Genomic DNA, 21,193 nt, shown 5'->3' with positions numbered 1-21,193 from the left:
ACATGTGAATCACCTTGCTTCATCTGTTGTGCTCTACCGACACTCCAGATGTCTTTCTAGAGCATTTGAGTACAAATTCGCTACACTTAATACTCAGAACTTCACTGTTGGCCAGCATCCGTACTTGGCGATTATGCAACCACACACAACGGGCATGAAAGTGTCCGCCATTTTGTATTTGTTCCAGATATCGACTTAATACAAACGAATTATTGTTACCTGGTAGAAACCCCATCAATTCATATCCATTTAGACCAACTTTCATTTAGCAGATTATCCGGGACTCCCTACGTTCCTTTGGGGAATCCCTTGCGCGTGCATGGTAGGATTGTGAAACATGCAAAATTCAATACAGCAGGTATGACTTCTTCAGTGAATTTTTTACCCGTCCTCTTTACGTTGGATAGTTTTCGAACTATTGGCGTCGGAAAGTCATTTTCCCACGCTTTCGGCACCTTGTAGATCTGAAACTACGTCCGATAGCCGAAAGTTCAAGAGAACTTTTTTTCTTGTCTCAGTGGCAGGATTCACCTCCCAAGAGTTGTAACACTTATTTTGCAACACCCGATATATATATATATATATATCTTTGTAATGTTGGGATTATGAAAGTGTAAATCCAGTGAATAAGATTTTTTTTCACGATTTCAAGATTTTCTTTTCCCCTTTCGTCCAAAGTAAAACGAGTGTTTGACAATGAATCACGCGCATGCGCAAAAAGTATTTGTCAGTTATGTGCATTTTCTAATGGCTCAACATACTATTACTAAAACCATACTATTTAGTACTTACAATTTTATAAATTGTAGGGGTTTGATATTTCAACTTGTTTTACATTTACTTATACACGGATCTAATTTTATGTAGATATATGCCTAAGTCTACACCTGAATATTTCGCAGAAATCAACAACGTAGGACTTAAAGTATATCGGTTAAAAGTTATATACGTATTTGACTTTATTACCAATATATACTCTGCTTTATGAAGAAGTGAAAAGAATACCTGCCTACAACAAGATTTGAACCCATGCTGAAGAGTTATATTTGTAATCACCAGGTGACTACTTCAGTAAGTTGTCTACAAGGTCACATTGATTTAAGTACTCTGTGTTATGGGGGATTCATCAAGTCCTTCCGGAAGAAATTTCACTTCACCTGTAGGAGAAGCATTTTTAACAAAAATGCAATATTTATGGATAGAAGTTTGATTCTATTCGCGTAAATTTGTCATGCAAGTCATACATGCATGAATTTTATAACAGTCTATCGTAAATTAAATCAGAAAAGGCGAAAGTTGTTTGTTTGTATGTGCGAACTACGTGACGTCACTTGGATCATAGATGGCCTTGGTATGAGTGATTTCATAAAATTATTCAACTGGTGAATAAAATAAGAAAGAAGAGTTCTCTCATGGCTCTATGGTTAACATTTGTATCTTTGGTACGGGAAACCTGGGTTCAATTCCTAATGGAAGTTCATATGGTTCGGAGCCTACTGCAAACTGTATGTCCATGTTCCATATAATTGCTGTGTTGAAAGGGGTGCTAAATTCCTAACCAACCAACTAAAATAAGGAAAACTCGTTAGGGATGTTCAAAATCGAACTGCAGTCGGATATGATGATGATAGCCTAGGTTTGGTACATTTTGTTCTGTTGGGTTATGTTATTTCAGGATAGAATACGTAAGAGTTATTACTAGGAGATTAGCAATTTTTTAAAAAAATATTTAACAAAAGTATACCATATGATATATATGATAATGTGAATTATTTTGACTTTTGTATAAGATTTTTTCTTAAATGCAAAACCTATATGAACTCTAAATAAGTAAATAAAAATATGACACCATCGTCAAATGCAAACATTGATAATCAACAATTCAAATTATTTACTAGTAAATTGGAGTTAACAATCCCTTTTTAGTACCAATAAGATTGTCCACGGTACGATACGAGACAGAGTTTTCGTGACGGTACGAGACAAACTCAACTCTTGTCTAGTAGGCTACCGTAGCACTAAAGCTGGGTTGTCACTTTAAAAGAATCATGTAGCTATCATTAAAAAATCTTGTAACCCGATCTTTCTATTTGTTGTTTACATTTTACAGCTTTCTGAAAGCAAGAAAGCTATCTCCAACTATGCAGTAGTGCACTCTGGTAGACAAATAGTGAACCTCATTAAAAACGTGTATTTTGGCACGCTTTCCTTCCCCGTCCAAAGGAATCTGTCATTTTGGAAGCGGCGAAAATGTTTTTTTTTTCTTTGTCAGCGGGAGGGCGATAGCAGGTAGCAAGCAAGACGATCCAGAAAGTTGCACATGGTTTAACTGCTTGCAAGATGAATATATATATATATATATATATATATATATATATATATATATATATATATATATATATATATATATGTCTTTTTTCAAGACTGTGTTTACATGCGGAAATATTGTAGGGTTGCAAGATTTTTTAATGACAGCTACAAGATTCTTGTAAAGTGACAACCCAGCTTAAAGACTATATGATCGGGAACCTACTATTAAAAGTTGTATCCAAGGTAATATTGTACCGAGAATCCTGGTTACGAAGTTGTAGATATGCTACTGATATAGCTTCGCTTCAGAAAAGGAAGAAACTAGAAACAAAAATACATACAGCATGAATTTATTTGCCACTCATTTCCATGTCTGGTTATATTAGATAATATGGAGTGTATTTTGAAAAAGAAGGCTTTGGTGTGAACCATATCTCGAATAACGTTCTAAGATTATTCCAACATATAGTTTTTTTTCTACTTATCTATACATTGATAAGCACAGTAGCCTAAACTACATAGGCTAATGGATTATTTATATGTTTCGCGCAACATTTTTGGTAGATTCGCACTCTGTCGAGTCTTCCTGTAATAATAATAGGACAATCCTTTCCGCATCTTGCTATCCACCGGGATGAAAGTTGCGCTGTTGAGGTATAATTAATATATTTTGAAGTTATATAGTAGCAGTATACAGGAAGCTATTGAATAACTTCAGTGAGTATAGAGGATCGAAATGCGGCGAAAGTTCTGGCAGAGAAAGTATCACGTTTTAATAGTATTTTAAAATGTATAAGCTTGAGATGAGTAATTAAGGAAGAATATGCGCTCGATTTTACTTAAAATGATTTTATTGTTAGAGTTGTACAACATTTAGTTATTCATTATATTCAGTGAGAATAAGTTACATTTAGATGGATTTGCGCTTCTATCTAGTATGTATCCTGAGTACTTAGGAATCTTTATTTGCTTGTTATGAAGAGGCAGATATTATGGGATAATTAATGAAACATTATGTGGTGCTTGTATGAGTTTTAGTCGTTTGCTGGGTCAAAGACATATTTACAGTAGCAGTTAGTGGCGTGCTGTAAACAGAGAGTATGCAGGTTCTTATCATATCAATATGCGTTTCCGGTGTGTATCTTTCTATGAGGTAGGCAGTGCTTTTAAAATGTTTAGTCTTCTATTTGCATAGCAAGGTCATGAGTTACAGTAAGTCATAAGATTTTTTTTATATACGGATTTATTTACTCCTAATAATGGAACATAGAAATAGCAGCTAACTTCTTAACCTTTTAATAAGTCAAGCTTAAATTCATTCATAACACAGGTTATAACTCGAAGTAAACATGAAATGTGTATAATATTTTAAAACGTATTTTTGTTGGCCACTTTTGGTTTCACAGAAAACTGGCCAATTTAAACAGGTGGCCAGGTTATAGAAATTGACACATACAAGAATCATATTCTTGAAGAGTTATCTATAGGCAAAATTATTTTATTATAAACAAAACAATGGGTTTCGTTTGACGCTGTGAAACCACATACTTGCAAACTATGTGAGTCCAATTTTGAAACGGAAAGTGATAGTTCCCATAGAGGATATGGGTGAAGACGGAACCTATTGTAGGGACGCTTAGTTAGTTTTTCTCTGATCCGAAAAGACAAGTAATTTGTAAGTACTCCTACCTATATTGTCAGAAAATATGATAGAACTAGATTTTTTTTCTTATAAGGAGAGAAAATGCAGAAGTGTAAGATAAAAACTTTGTTGCATCCATCATTTTTCTGCTTAACAAATATAGCTTTATTAGGAAAGTATACAAGTGTATGTCAAATTACGAAGATGTAAGTTGAGGAGTCGGTAGATTCTCCATGTGGGTGCGCCCCTGGCCCACATCAGTATCTTAAACTTGACACTCCAGTTTCTGCTTGTAGTTTTAAGACGTTACCAATTGTTTTATGATTAAAGAAGCGTAATTCTAGCAATTTTCTTGTTGGATACTTCTTCCGAATTCCATAACAGAATTCTGCCTTGCTTCCGTAGAGGCAGGTGTTTCTCATTTCGCATGATAAAGAAACTGATAAAATTGAATAAAGTTACTGGCAAACCATACAAACACACTCATGCGCAAGTGTGAAGTTGAGAATGAAATGACAATTCCTCATATTTCAAATTTCACTCTTTGTCCTTCGTCCTAGAGTTCTGCTTCCGAAACAAGAGCTGACTAGACTGAAAATTGCGTGAAAGTGTTGGAGAAGAGCGAGAAGTAGAAATTAGCAAAGCCACTTAGGGAACATTTTGTAAACTCCTACCCGATTGGTAAGTTCTTGAATGAAATCTTTATGAAATTTCGAGTTACCGAATATAACCGCATGTTTGAAAAATACACACGAATCTGTTTGCTTACATTTATTTTCTAAATTAATCAATAAAAATAGAGGCAAATAGCAATAAAAGTAATTTTAAAGGTATGACAAATTGCATACAATATCCTTTTAACATAAGACTTCTGATAGAAAATAGATCTGAATAAAAATACATGTTTTTGAAACAAATATTCAGAGTGCTGATATATATATATATATATATATATATATATATATATATATATATATATATATATATATATATATATATATATATATGTTTTGTCTTTGTCAGCCTTTGCGTTGTTTTTGCATACACAACCGAATACAAACAAATAAGAGAAGATATGTAACATACCAAATTCGGGATTGTACAAATCATGAAAGCCGTGTGATTTGTACTCTTACTCTGCATTCCTGCATGAAATTTGAAGTCAGTCAACGAAGCCTTTGCACGTGGAACATTTTTAAATCGAACAATCGTTATTTATTATTACGCGAAAGAGCCCTTTTAACACCGCAGCTTCCGTGACTTATGAAGCATGAGAGCTCATCCGTGACTTTGTACTTGTTTGTATTCGGATATAAGTGGTTGGCCACATCGTTGGTGCTTCGCAGTCCTCAGGCTTTCATGTCTTAATTTTGCGTGACAGAAACACGTAATATTTATGTGTAGTTAGAAAACAAGATATTTCGGTATTATTATCTGGAAGACTATGGTTTCTTTGCTCAGTAAAGTGATGCTTGTGGAGCTAGGAAAGAATTGTCTTTATAATTAGAAGCGTTTCTATTCTTGTGTTACAGCATCATTTTGAATATATGTTTTAGTCATTTTTGCACTTCCAATTTTTTACGTTCACGTAACACTGTTTATTATATTATATTTTCATGTAGTGTGTTTTCTAATGCATAATTTTTGTAATGTGAACGCAAGTAAGGGAAAATATCTTAATTCTTCCACTTGAATCATTAACGATTTATGATTTACTAAATTCTGCTATTGAGATACCTATTTTTAACCCATGGGTTTGATATAACATAAGTAATTACGTATATAAAGTTACTAATGCTGTGGTGAAGCTTTGAGTATAACTGAATTAAACGTGTAATTGTGCATGTTAAGGTACTAGACTTCAGAGGGAGCATAGTTGCTTAGTGATAGTGCGTACAGCTCGAAAACCTGGGAAAAACTGATGGTGTTTGAAGGTGATGCTCTAGGTTCACTTTAAACTCTGCTACCAAATGAGAGATCTGCGATGTTGCCACCTGTTTGTACACATTCATATCAGTGTATCTGCCACCTATTCACCTACTCGCGCTTTAGTGCATCGCTTAGTCACACCCCTTTACCACACGCCATCAAGTTTGTCTCATTGTACAGTGAAGGGTCTTTGGTTTGATTGTAGGCTACATACATTTGTGGTGAACAGCATGACATATTTATTTTCTTGGTGTATTTATGTTTGCGTTTTCTCAGTGTTTCCGAATATTCATTATTCCACCAGTATTTTCGCAATAATTTAATTTAAGTTTGACATTCCATTTTAACACACTCCGAGGCAATATGAAACTTGTACTTACAGATTAATATGGGATGCGAAATAAATGAGCTCTCATAGTTAATCGAATCTGGGTCTCCCACGAGGGCCTCGGTAGCTCAGTGATATAGCGTTCACCTCTGGTGCATGGAGTTCTTAGTTCGATCCCAGCTCGCGCCTAGTGAGCTTTGTGGTAGACAAACACTATTTACATAGGTTTTCTCGGAGTTTTCCCTTTTCCTCCCGCTTTCTTCATTCCACCATTTCATTCATTTCTCATCATCACCTTTTCCTTAAGCATAACCGGCGTAATCGTGGGACGTAAAACTAAAATATTGTATTGCCGGGTCTCTTGCGCTGAAGGCGCGTACGCTATCCATATAACTAACAAGGAGACTTACGGAAGTGTCACTCACCGATGAATGAAACTTTGCACACTTGTTGAATATCGAAAAGTAATCGACACTTTTTTTTCGGTAATGGTGAAGATTTAAAAGTAGAAACCACCCATTGAAGGTTAGGGGTGGTCTCTAAGTATAGACTGAAAACATCCATTTAATTTAAAAGAAAACATACTGCCAGAAGGGGTTTTAGGACAGCTGATTCAGAATTTGACGTCAAAATTTCAAAATTCAAAATGGCGGATCCAACACAATTACAATTACAAAATGTCTTCTGATTTGAAATTCTCTGTAGTTAGCTAAGAACAATTATAGTTGGCAGAGATTACTGCGAGGAGGTTGCAGACCAATTTGAAACCTCTTGCTGTACTCATTTTAATGGGATGCTTGATTAAAGTGAGTCTCTGCATCTCTCATTATAGCGTTTACAGAGACATAAACAGTAGAAAGTGCGGCACAGTCAATAAATCTATGACTTACAGCTACACCATACAGCCTTTAATTTCTGAAAATGGTGTTCTGTTATCACCGTTCTTAATTATTTTGCAGGAAAAGAATGGAACATTTAGCCGTATAGTCCAAAACAACCTCCTTTAATCTGAAAATGTCCTTGTGAATGCATCAATTTTGGGAAAATTAACATTAGGTCTTGTGAAATCATGGTTTCAAGGGGTGTTTCTCCTAGCGTCTAATGCAAAGTCCATTTTGTTACTGAGGCCGCGGTAACTCAGTGGTAGAGTGTTCACTTCTGGTGCATGGGGTCCTGGGTTTGATCCCAGCTCGCGCCATTGAACTTTGTGGTGGACAAACTTCATGTGGGTGAGTTTCCTCGGGGTTCTCCCGTTTCCCCCCACTTACTTCATTCCACTATTTCCTTCATTTCTCGTTATTGCCGTCTCCTTTAGCCTAACCGGCATAACCGTGGAACGCAAAACTCAAGTTTCATTTCATTCTTTTTCATTTTGTTATTAGATTCGTGGAGTGGTCACAATTAACCAACTTGTCAACCTATTTTACGAGCAAAAGAGTACCTCAAAATAGAAACCATTCAGCAGTAACAAGTGGTAGGATTCAGCCTCTTGATGTGTTCGTCTTTAGACCGTGGAAAAACTTCTTGAGATACTTTACTGATATTGTCCTCTACAACTATAACATAAATTTACATCTTCGTAATAATATAATTTAGATCCAAATCACTGATTCATAATCAGTTTTCTCCTCCCAGATTTGCAAATCTTATTAGATATGCGTGATATAAAAACAGTTATTTTGAACAAGATTGTGTTGCATTTTGCAATTTGTCACAGTTATTGCTGTAATAAGGTGAGCTTGGTGTAAACAATGTTTATGCATCATTATGCCAATATATATATATATATATATATATATATATATATATATATATATATATATATATATATATATATATATATATATATATATATATATATATTAAGAAATACCATTACTGGAAGAATTTTCCAATGTTTATGCCATTTTTTCTTTCTCTTTTTTTTTATAACGAAATATCATTACTGTGAAGCGTTTCCTCAATTAATTAATAATTATAACAATTGAGGATATGTGAAGTTCTGAAATAGTGAGAGGCGAGGGGACTCACTATACATAAGCACTCCGAATAGGGAGAGGCGCAGAGACTCATTTTAATCAAGCATTCCGTTAAAATAAAGGGGTTTCAAATCAATAGAGAGGGATCTCAAATCGGTGTGTAACCTTCTTGTAGTAAGTAACCCCTGCCAACTATAATTGTTCTTGGCTAAGTGCAGAGAATTTCAAACCAGAAGACATTTTGTAATTGTAATCACTATATTGGATCCGTCAGTTTGAATTTTGACGTCAGATTATGAATCATCTGTCCTGAAACGCCCCTCGCAGTATGCGTTCTTCTGTATTAAATGGTTGTTTACTGTCTATGCTTGGAGACCACCTCTAACGTTCAAAGGGTGGTTTTTACCCTTAAATCCCCATAAGTCACCTTGTAAGAGGGAGCTCTCACTATTGTTTCCTTTCATTTTAAGCTGGAATCCTAACCACTGTAATGCATTCAATCATCTCCCACCAGGAATCGAGCCCGGGATGTGAACCAGAGGCGAGGACACTAGACACTACCAGAGTTGGCGTGGGTCAATGAAAACTTGACCCACCACCCACCGTGACCCACCACCCACCGTGACCCACTCTGACCCACCACCCACCGTGACCCACTCTGACCCACCACCCACCGTGACCCACTCTGATCCACCAACCACGGTGACCCACTCTGACCCACCACCCACCATGAACCACTCTCATCCACTTTGACCTACTCTGACTCACTAAAATCCATCGTCATCAACTCTGAACACGATCCATGGCCTCTTCTGAATTGACTAAAGAGTTTACACTTGTAATAAAACAAAACTGTGAAATTGTCGCTAATCGGAGTTTGAATTTCTAGTCAATCGCTCAAGCACCACTCTGTTACAATAACAGTGGATCTGACCTTTACGATATAAAATGGTAAAGTGTTTGTCAGTGAGGAAATTGAAACAGTTCGAGGTGGGGGAAATTAGTGTGTGCCTAAAATATACTTGTACTAAGAGAATATTCTTGCAAGTGTTAATTTCTGAACGCATTCCACTTCTATTCGCCGGAAAATATCTCTGTACAATATGGAAAAGGTTATGGTTTCTCAGTTCACAGTATTTTTCTCACAAAAGACTTGAAAAATCAGTTGTTCATAGGGTATAAAGGTGCTCGGATACCCTCTGTGAGAGCATCTCTATAAAGTATGCTCAAAATCGTAATTTGTGTAATCACTAAAACACCACGTTCAATTTAAGTTACAAATATGCATGATTGCAATTATTATGAATATTGATTCAAATTAGTTTACCTAAAGTCCGCAGTGGAATGATGTCCATCCTTCAGCCAAGAAATAACTAGCTTGTCTACTTTGAGCTTGTCTAGCGGTGGGCCATTAACATTGATGAGCAACAAGTTAGACAATGTTTGAGCACTTAGTGTATTTCTAATATTAGTCATCTGTAAATTCATAAGAAGAAATCCCTGATCACACTCTGTCGTGGAAATTGATAATATTTCTACCCGATTTCTGCAACTTCTCATCGACAATCTACTTGTTAGACTTAAGTCTGATAACTATTTTTCTTGGTCAGGTTTGAAATACTCAGCAAGAAGTATCATCTCTCTATCACCATACATCTTTTCCATATCGACCATGTCAGTTGGCAATGTCGACCCATGTAGAACAGAACCTTCATCTACCACGCCTTTGATAGGGAATCTTGTGAATAAATTATCAATTAAAGCCTGATAAACTGATGATTTCTTATTTGTTTATAAATTTAATTTTTGTAATTACACATGAAGGTTTGATACCATTACCAAGTTCCCTCCCCCGTCTAGAAAGCGAAAGGGAACGAGGTTCCTGGAAAGTGTTCAGAGTTGAATGGGAATTTCCCTCCTTCAACTACAATTACCACACTGCTGTTTGCCATGTGCCAAATTACGATGAATTTCAATTAAATTATCATAGTATAATTATTTCCTTGTTGAATTATCAATACTTTTCAGTGGAAAAAAGGATGAAATTTCAAAGTTCCAAATTAAAGGAAGTAGACCAACGTAAAGGGAGAAAAAGTGTAAAATTTTCCATACAATTATGCGTACAATCCAAACTTCAAATTTCCGTGTAATTAAGCTTACAGTACAAATTTTATGCCTATTTTTTTCACAACTTTATGGGTTGATTGCCCTGTGCTGTAAGCGCTCCATATAATAAACATATGATTCAGCAATTATTATAGCAGAAAGCAAAGGATATATGAAGCCAAGCACTGTATTTTTTGTTTCTATTTTTTTTTTAAATAACATCGATCGTATTCGATCATTTTTACAAACCAACTCACTACCAATTTTCCATATATAGAAAGTGCCCTCCCCTCACATAAAGGAAAATTTTAAAAAAAATGCTAGGACACACACTGTTTATTTTCAATAAAGAATTAATAGACTGAATTTCATCTCCGTAAGTTTAACGGCTTGCGAGATACTCATTTTTTTATTTTTTTTTTCGCAAAAATTCGGATGCTCACTACCTCCTTAGGATATTATGCATTATAATAAAAGCAATATAACATCCCAATTTCGATTAAGGCCTAACTATATACCAAAAGTAATTTCATTTGACTTTGCAATTTGACCGTGATGATCAGGCACACATAGTTACATTCAATTTTTTATATAATAATTTATATATTACAGTGATTCAAAAATGTATTTTTTCCAGTAGTTAGCTCTAAAAGCTCACAATTCTCGAAAGCCAAGTAGTAGTGTAAGTCCTATTGCTATTATTGCTATTAAAAATATGAATATCCAAAAGTGCCTGAAGTTCTTTTTTCACTTGGTTAGATATACACCTCAGGTAAGTAGACAGAAACAAGTGGAAAAGAAAGGGAAATGAAGGTCTTGAAAGTAAAACGGAGACAAATTTACGTCCTTAGAAGATACTGTCTACAATGAAGTGAGCAGAGAGGGTCGGTAGATCATACTGAGTCGGTGGGTCGCAGTGGGTCACGGTGGGTGGTGGGTCACAGTGGGTCATGGTGGGTGGTGGGTCACATGCTGTTGACCCACGACCCACTGACCCACCCAGAAAACTTGACCCACTCCAACTCTGGACACTACATGAGTAAGAATTTAATTTTACTTCCTCTTGAACATTGATTCTTTAATCGAGCGTGAATGGTGAATGTGAAGTTTTAGGTTAACCATATGTAATAAGTTGACTTCATTATCGTCACTGTCATCGCCTTCTGATTTTCATAGTACTTTTATTAAAGTTTTTCTTTCGGGGGGGGGGGGAAGAAGTTGTTAGTCAAATCTTGCAACTTAAATTTTACGCAACCCCATATTAACAAGAGCTCTGAAAATGATGATATAATATTTTCACATAATTTTCGTTCTAGTTCATCGTTTTACTGTAAAACTAATAAAATTATTTAAAATAATTATTGGGCGCCTGGTGCTTATACAACCACAACCCTCAAGAAGTTAGGCTGGTTACAGATCACTAGGCGTTCTGTTGACTTTATATCAACATAAGCTTGAGTTTTTTCTATTATTACTAGGCTTCGGATTTTTAGGTCCCAAAAAATTCAAATTAGGATTTTAAAAAGTGCATTTTAGGATTCTATAGGTTTTTAAAAAGACCGTTTAGGATTTTTAGCGTTATATTACTGAAAACGGAATATTTCTACACTTTAAAGAGTTTGTTAGCTATTTCATACTTAAATGGTAACTTTAATTTAGTAAGCTTTATGCTAACCAGTCTTCTGCGTAATAAAAATAATAAAACTCTTCTTGGACTTTTTTTGATAGCTGAAATATAGTTTAACATATGTATGGCCTGTCGTACTATAGTAGTAGTAGTAGTTTTTTTGTCAGTTTTCTTATATTTGAAATTTTATACAACACCATAAGTATCACTTTGCCATCAGTTGTGAAGTTGTCGAAAGAATTGACCATAAACACACAAAGTTCTCTAACATTTTAATATATAGACTAGCTGAACAGCGCATCATTCACATATAAGCAAGAATCTCCTTGCCATTCTTTACAGACACAAGTGAAAGGCGTCTTGATAAAAAATTGGCAAGAGATACCATAAAGGGAAGATTTTGTCGATTACTTTTTCAATATCTCGCACCGTTTGCAAGATTTGAGCCTACTTCCTGTTGGAGTTTTTAATTCATGTATGATCAGTGTTTTCTTTCTTCTTGCATGCAGTATGTAATAAGCAAAAACATTACACACACAATTAATTATAATGTCAGTGATACATATTGTTCATTGGGCAAAACACTCCAAACAATAAAGATTCAACTTACTGTTAGAGTGGAGAAATGGCTATCCTTCGTTTTTCATTATCATTTGGCCATGAAACAAATGCCTGAGTGGTATGCAACCCCTTATAATATTATGTCGTGTTGGAATGTATAATGTGTAGGATATGATACTTTAGTTTTTTTTTCTTTTTTAACTAGCTGAACCTGCGCTCTCTACACAGCGCATCATTCGCATATGAGCATGAATCTCCTTGCCATTCCTTACAACATTTGTACATGTCCCTTTACAAAAGTTAAAAATGTCGTGATAAAAAAAAATCGGCAAATCATACTATAAAGGGGAGATTTTTTCGATTACTTTTTCAATATCTCAGACCGCTTGTAAGATTTGAACCTACTTCCGGTTGAAGTTTCTAATAGACTGAAATAGTGATGTCGTCATTTCCTCTTCGTTACCATGGTGATCGCATCCAATCATGAGTGATTCAGCATAAGTTTTAAACTCTATTTCTGTAGACCTACACGTTTGGAATGTAATGTGTGATACTAATTATACTAAATAAGAATGTTCAGAATTATTTAAATTTAATATCCGATAATAAATAAGCTAAGTACGTAGATTTTGACACTTAACGTAACTTCCAAAAGGTATAAATCACAAAATATGCGATAGGGGAAAATTTCACTTTCAACACTTGACATATTTTAACATATTATTTACCTAATTGCTTGCCTTTTCTGTTTTCGTAATTTCATTCGTTGGAATTTATTTTAAACATATATAAGTGTTTCTTTCACTCTAGTGTTTGCAATCCGTAAGTTAACACGTCACTGTTTTAGCTTTGTACTTAGGTTCTTAGGCCATGTTGTTTAGAAAATAAAACTACGATCACCATGGCAACCAGACGGAGGTGACATCACACTATTTCAGTCTATTCATGTATGACAAGTGTATTCTTTCTTCTTGCATGCAGTATGGTGTTCATTGGGCAAAATTCTCCAAAAATAAAGATTCATCTTAGACTGGAGAAATGATTATCCTTCCTTTTATCATTTATTATTTGGCCATGAAACAAACGCCTGAGACATGTACAACCCCAATATAGGATATGATGCTTTCGGTTTTTGTTTTTAATTTCAACACTTCCAGTATACATGTAAAAATGTAATAAAGAAATAATGGCCATGTTTTTAAAAAATATTCAATTAGAACTGGACAATCTACGCAAAATTTGCAATCGATCAGTGAAAACGTCATCTTCCTAGAACCTGTAGTTTCCGAGATCTCATTGTTGAAAGGATTGGCCATAAACATATAAACGCCCACAAACGTATAGTTTAAAAGAACTCCAAAGATGACAACACAATTCATTTTAGAAAAGGTTTATTAAAATACAAAGGCTTTGAACAATAATTTATTTAAAGTACACATAGTTTAAAACATTTGTTTTTGTTAAACGTGAAATCACAAATAACTGTCAATCAAAGGTTTGAAATCAAAGTTTATAGGTTGGAGTTCAGGCGCTTTTGTTGTTATCAATAAAACAGCTTATAGCTCATCCATCAATTCCTCACTCCTACTTTACCTTCAACTTCCCTTCCCTAAAAGAGGGTGTAGCCCTCTGAAAGGTTGCTAGCCGATGGCTAGCCTAAAAAAAAAGAAGAAAAAACGCCTTTGTTGCTATTGTAGCATTTTAATTGATAGATTCTAAGATGGTAATACTTTATCTTTCTCTTGTCTAGTCGTTTGAATTGAATTCAAAAGATCACTGTAAACACCCGCTCTTTGATGTTGGAAGAACAATAATGTACCGTACTGCTAATGAGCAACTATCACATGTGAGAAACACTTTTGCAGAAAACACATGAATATTGGAAACTTCCGATTTTGCTTTTATTTTGTCAGTTAATAAAGAAAACCTGAAACTCTCCATAGTCTACGAATTAAAGAAAGGAAATCATTTCAAGCTTGTTCCGTGGAAGGAATCAAGTACAAGTGATTTAAATGTTAAAAAATCGATTTAATCAACAAAACTATTTTTAAGAGGTCCTTCGTGACTAAGCGGTTAGCGTACGCGCCTTTGGCCTGGGAGACCCGAGTTCGGTTTCCGGCGGGAACTCATGTGGTTCGGATTCCATGGTAATCAGTAGGTCCCGTCTCATATAGTCTCGTTCCTGAAAAGGACGTTAAACTCAAAATCATCTCAACTCAACTATTTTTTTTAAGTATAATTTTTCAACCCGTACATAGACCAATGAAAAATGTGAAACTCTCAGAATCCCCCCCCCAAAAAAAAAATTGAAATAACACTATTTATTGTAATTTGAGTATTGTTTCACTTGTTAATTCAGTTGATTAACTATCTTTTACTGTTTGTCCAGGGATATGAATTGAATAAATACAGTTTGGCTATTGCAAATAGTTTTGCAGGAATCCGGATAATAATACAGCTAATAAGATTTCTCTTCAGAATGTTCTTAGTATGTTGATAATTATATATAAACCTGTTATATTACTTTAAGAAGAAAAGGTAAGTGAATTCCAATGTAAAGCAGATTCTGTGTACGTAGAAAGAGTATAATTTGCCCGTGGATACTTTCACTCAGTTATTCATTGTTTGTGCGTGCCGACTTCCTTCATTTTTGATGCCAAGCGATGGTCATTTCAAGTGCAACACCAACACAACAAATGAATCGTAGGGGAAGGGAGTGGCTCTACACGCATCTATTATTTCTTCAGATTAGGTATTGGGAGTGGTTCCCTTTTCCTTTATTGTATGCGTTTGGTTTGTTAGTGGGTGTTCAGTACAAGGTTTTTCAGGATTTGTGGTCAAAAAGACGAAGTGAGGCGACACTGGAAAAATTCCCATCTTGATTTGTGAAGATAGTCTGCATAGTTTATGGCTGGTCCTGTTTGGTGTAATACGTGTGCCTTGCCTTGATATTAGTTTTAGTTAGCTTTCACTTTGTCCGATTTGTTTCGTAGTAGTCCTTTTGACTTCTTGTGATGCGTCTTCTGAAGAAGAGAAATTGAAGAGAAAAGTTGTGTAAGAATTCGTGTGTTATTGGAGGAAAACGTAAGGTACGTTCTAAGATATATTGCTTAAATGTAAAGTGAGGTAACTCAAGAACACACATTACACAACACTGATATCTATACTATATTTAAGATGTTTTTATTTAAGAGTAGAATACGGATGGAGTAAAATATGGTAAACGTCAGAAACTGCAAAATACATTCGTGTCGAACTTTGGGAAAACATCAAATACCTAATTTAAATTAAAATATTAGTACTCTAGCCAGGTAATCAGAATTCAGTTTTATGAATTCAGTCTCGATGCATTCTGCTTTATATTAAAAAAAAAAAAAAAAAAAAAAAAGAACGGGGAAAAGAAATTTTATAGTGTTAACTAATTGTAAAATATTTAGGCAAATTAGTTGTGAACTAGCAAAATCTGTCATTGAATGGGGAGGGGGATGTAATGAATGAAGCACATAGGTCCAACTCAAAAACTGTCTGTTCGGAAGTGATTCGTATGGTCACGAACTTTATTTGATTGTTTCGTTGGTACATTATAACGTCCAGATGAAGAAGATTCATACTATGTACAAATCTCCTGCTATAATCTTTGATTGATCGGAATCAAAACACATCAAATGGTTGCACAAATCGTGTGCAATTCTTTGGTATCTTCTCAACCATTAGGTCTTTGCCATCCGTCATACAACTTGTAATGGACAATTTGTCTGTGAATGGACCCCAGTGATCAAGCAATAGCAATTTCAAACCATCAGGCTTCGCCATGGGTGAGAATACTTAACGTATTGAAACGTGCATCCACTCATTTTCTCATATAAATTTCCAAGCTGAATATCTCGAACAGTTCTCAACGTACAGGAGTTTTATTACCTGTTGTAATCAGCATGAATTGGTCCTTCAAATGACATACCTATTTCTCTGCAGGCGAGTGCTTCTCCCAAACTTCCCTTGTCAGCTGGCTTCAGACCATCATATCCATTAAATAATACAATAAAACAATTAATATAAACAATGAAATGTGCAAATTGTACATATAACAGAAAAGACACAAAAGACAGATATAACACAAAAGACTTTATAAACATCCAAGTGTATGTCGTTCCACTTAGTGAGCAACTTTGTAACTTACAGGATGCCACATAGATTTGCTGTGATGATTACTAAATTAATCCCTACTAAATTAATTAATAATCATAAATTTAGTATGAGGGATTAATTCCTCTCTTTCCAAATACAGTTCCTCCCAGGCTCGTGGCAGTCAACACGCCATCGTGGCAGTCAGCACCTTCATATCTGCAATCAGCGACAGTCGTGGCAGTCAGCACCAATAATTGGCTGTGGCAGTCAGCACCCGTGGCAGTCAGCACCTGTGCCGACTTCCTTCATTTTTGATGCCAAGCGATGGTCATTTCAAGTGCAACACCAACACAACAAATGAATCGTAGGGGAAGGGAGTGGCTCTACACGCATCTATTATTTCTTCAGATTAGGTATTGGGAGTGGTTCCCTTTTCCTTTATTGTATGCGTTTGGTTTGTTAGTGGGGTAACAAAAAAAAAAAAAAAAGAACGGGGAAAAGAAATTTTATAGTATTAACTAATTGTAAAATATTTAGGCAAATTAGTTGTGAACTAGCAAAATCTGTCATTGAATGGGGAGGGGGATGTAATGAATGAAGCACATAGGTCCAACTCAAAAACTGTCTGTTCAAACAGATGGCATCCTATCGAAATGTTCTATGTTTCACTTAGTATGTATGCATGTTGTCTACTAAATTTAAATTTGTTCATGTAATTACTGGGAATGCATCTTGTCGTTTAACCTATGACTCCAGGAAGTTTAGGGACTAGTGTGTTTGTCTTTGGTAGAGTTCAGTTGCCTGTGATGTTCCACCTCGATTAACTTTCAATTCGAGTGGTAAAGCCAAGAAGTTTACGCGGTTGCGGATATTCACGTAAGTGTACTATTTTGGAATTTCTGTACGGAAAGCAGATAAAATTATAAACGTTCGTGAAAAGACAAGAATTTTCGTGATCATTTTATTGAATACTGTTAATTATTAAAGTGTATTTACATGTTTTATTAAAACATGTTTACCCTTTTCAGACAAATAATCACAAGTATAAAATAGTTTCTTGGAATTATCTTTCTTTCAAAACTCAAATATGAAGTGCTAATGTGTTTTTAGTTCATTTAATGTAGCTTACTCTTCTTTCTTACAATTTTCTCCATTTTACTTTGCGTTTTCAACACTCATATCGTACGTTTAATTGATTTATACACTTATGTCTTAAAAATAGCGATTTGCCCCGAAATTAATTTACAAGTTCGGTATTAGCAGCTTTACAATTTTTTCTTGTCGGAAATCTATCTTCAAACCGACCGCGTAAGAACACGTTTTCTCTCTCTCCTCGTGTCGTGGGCAACACTAGTTATTAGCGATGTCCTGTAGTAGTGATTTATTAGTATTAGTCCTATAATCACTCACTTCACTAAAAGGATAGCATTCTCGCCGTGGTACTGGAGATCGGATTCGAACGTCTGTGAATAGATCTCGCGCTGGACCGTAGGTCGATGTGTCGGTGTCATGTTTGTTGAAGTAGAGGTATAACATCTTTTAGCATCAAAGCTATATGAGACATGAATCTAATATAGTTTAAGGTGGAATCTGAATATCGTAATTAGTTCAAATGCTCTCCACACCGGGAATCGAATTCAAGTTACTAAACAAATGCAAAAGGGCTGAAGGTGTCATAGTGGGAGCTCAAAAATGCCATTAATCTCACAGTAAACTGCCTTTGGAAAGATTCTACAGGTAAGATATTGGCTGTCCAACAAAGGCATGAGGGGAGAATGGTGGCTAATTGGTAGAGCGCATACTTCTTGTCCATTGGATCCCTAGTTTGAACCCGGCTGAATTTCTCAGGGCACTCCCACATTTTCATTCACTAATTCTTCCATCATTCACATGCCTTAATCATCGTCTCCCTTAGCCTGAAAGGGCATAATCTTGAGACGTTAAACTGAAAGATTTCATTTCATTTTCGAACCAAGGCATGTTTTTTACTTACTTACATCATTAGAGATTGCGTTATATCACTAGTGATGCTTCAATCGAAGACCTGTCCAGTTCCTTTGTCATACCCTTTTCTTCAGAGTAATACTTCCTGGGACGTTTTCTCACAGGCTTTCTTCCAGAAAATTTTGTCCCAGGAGGAGTCTAAATATTAGGAGCTGCTGAAGAAGATAACCAAGCACAAGAGTAATATGTAATCACAATCCCGAAAGTACACCTGGAAGAAGAAACACTGCCTATTTTATCGAACAAGCTGAGTTTCAAAGTTTCAAATGAAATGCAATTTGCATTTTCAAATTTGGTGAAATGGTAAGAAAACGGTGCCCCAAACCCACAACTTTTCCCTAAAATTGTTTTAAATAGGTATTTGTAACTTAATTGTTTCGTCTTTGAAATATTAGCCAATTGTTTTGTATCGGCAACTCTTCTGTCTGTACCAATATTGTAGTTCTGCTGTCCGTATAATCATTATTTCTTGATAGTACGAACTAAAATATCTCATTCCAAGTATTCAAAATCACAACAACTGGCAACTGTTTTCAAGGTTAAATATTTTATGCGTTATGGTGATAATAGTTGAATTGATATTCACATAAAGATTGATTTTTATGGTTTGTTGGAAGTCTGGCATTGTTTATCTTTGTTTTATGGGGAGTGTTGCTTACATTTAACTTCAAGAGATCCCTCGTAGCAACATGATTAACGTACGCCTCTTCGGCGCGTAAGTTCTGGGTTCGATTCCCGTTGGGAGCTCACGGTTCGGATCCCATGTTGAGCTCCACGTCTCATATAGTCTTGCTGCTGAACATGACGCTAAACGCCAACTTAAACAATTATTTCACATCAGTATACAATATAGTCTCGATTATCCGAGCTAAGTAAACCGGATCAAAAAAACTCGGTTGATACGGATGGATACATAGAAAATTTTGTACAGTATTTATCATTGTTATTTATTGATTATTTCTCTTTATTAGATTATTCATTATTGTATTTATTATTTTTATTGGACATACATACATAAGGAATTAGCCATAATACAGTAAAGAAAAAAAGGTTTGATATTGATAAGTACACAAGTTAAACACAATAGAAAACACAACACAAATAAAATACTGTTTAGCATAGATATAGACTCCTTTTTATCTTTAAAAAAAGTATTTCATAGTCTTCTGCTTCATTAAACTGTCGTTTTTGGCCGCTATATTGGACAGACGTAGCAACATCATAATGCCAGCTGGTGCCTTTTCGTCTTGCTGTTCGACATAGAACAGTGCTTTCTCAAACTTAAACTCAACACATGCAATAAGTTAAGTTCTCTAGCTTAATTATGACAGTCGGGCGGAGTCGTTATCTTTATGTCAGCTTTATATTTGCATTGTTGCTATAAAAAAAATGCCTGTAAATTTTTTCGTTATAACCGGATTAGTTTTTGAATTTTTATTTGTTTGGATTAAGCTCGGATAACATGGAACCTCGGTTAATCGAAACTCGGGTAATCTGGACTCCTCTGTAATGTATTTACTTCTTACTGTCGAATAAACATATAGTCCAGTCAGAACTAGTCAAGTGATGTAATAACCTATATGGTAGACTTATGATTAGAATACCTTTGCAGAAAGTAGTATAATCGACTAGAGTCGTAATAATTATGTGTTGAACATTTCAGCTTCTTTTGTGGCGTTGTGCACTGAAGTCCGATACCTCATAATTCACTGAGTGCCTTAATTGTCTCACGATGGTGAGTCAACACAGGAAATACTTTGCATCTCCTAAGATGTCCTGAATATGCTTGAACTATTCAGGTAGACGAGAACACAATAGCAATATGAAAATGTTCAATTTGGATACAACAGAGTATTTCTAAAATTACAATAATACAAAATCCCACTGATGCTCGAATATTATATTCATCATGTAATGACTTTCTGTGCCTCTCGTCCTCCCCTCAAAAAAGAGATCGTTAGCTTACAAGCAAAGAATTTGGGAGGGACATTTACTCATTGTGTACGTTGAAAAGAGTAAATGAGAAAATACCTTTAGATAAAATTGCATAATTTACGAAGATATCACTTATGTGAATATGGATTTATTTCAACATGATTTTGGTAAATTAAACCGTTCTAGATATCTGAGTATTTTATTGTTTGCTTCTGATTTAGCTGTACTGTACTATATAAGAAGGGATCTTGTGAAAAATGATAATTTAATGCTGAATTGTAGTAATTATATGGGGTCCCGGGTGCAAACCCTACTCCCGCCAAGTGAACTTTGTGGTGGACAAGCACCATGTGCGTTGATTTCCTCGGGGTTCTCCCGTTTCCTCCCACTTTCTTCATTCCATCATTTCATTCATTTCTCATTTTCACAATCTTTAGCCTAGCCGGCATAACCGTGGGACGTAAAACTCAAAAATTTCATTTCATTTTGTAGCAATCCTGAGGCTATCTGACCTTCATCGTAACTTTTAATACCATTGTGTTCGGTAGGATTGAGCGAGCTTGTTGCACATTGTGTGCGATAAAGTTTCAAACGTGACAGGCTGACTGGCCACGTCCAAGCCAAACTGCTTAAGCGAAAAAATTTGA

At 35.3% G+C, this 21,193-nt stretch overlaps 1 protein-coding gene across 5 annotated transcripts in view; it reads left to right on the top strand.

Annotated features, from left to right (window-relative positions):
- The window catches only part of foi (solute carrier family 39 fear-of-intimacy), a 160,560-nt gene that overhangs the window by 60,301 nt on the left and 79,066 nt on the right, over window positions 1–21,193 (top strand). The window contains exon 3 of one of the 5 annotated variants that reach the window (XM_081735933.1): window positions 4,513–4,633. The exons of 3 other annotated variants lie outside the window; for them this stretch is intronic. The gene's annotated coding sequence lies outside the window, so the exon portion shown is untranslated. Of the gene's footprint in view, window positions 1–4,512; window positions 4,634–15,550; window positions 15,572–21,193 lie in introns of those variants that run through there. One more of the 5 variants, XM_081735934.1, reaches the window with a different exon arrangement.

Source organism: Thermobia domestica, chromosome 13 (genome assembly GCF_964235325.1).
Source record: "Thermobia domestica chromosome 13, izTheDome1.hap1.1, whole genome shotgun sequence".
Lineage (NCBI taxonomy): Eukaryota > Metazoa > Arthropoda > Insecta > Zygentoma > Lepismatidae > Thermobia > Thermobia domestica.
The sequence above is the reverse complement of the archived record's forward strand: the minus strand, read 5'-3'. Positions and strand labels throughout refer to the sequence as shown.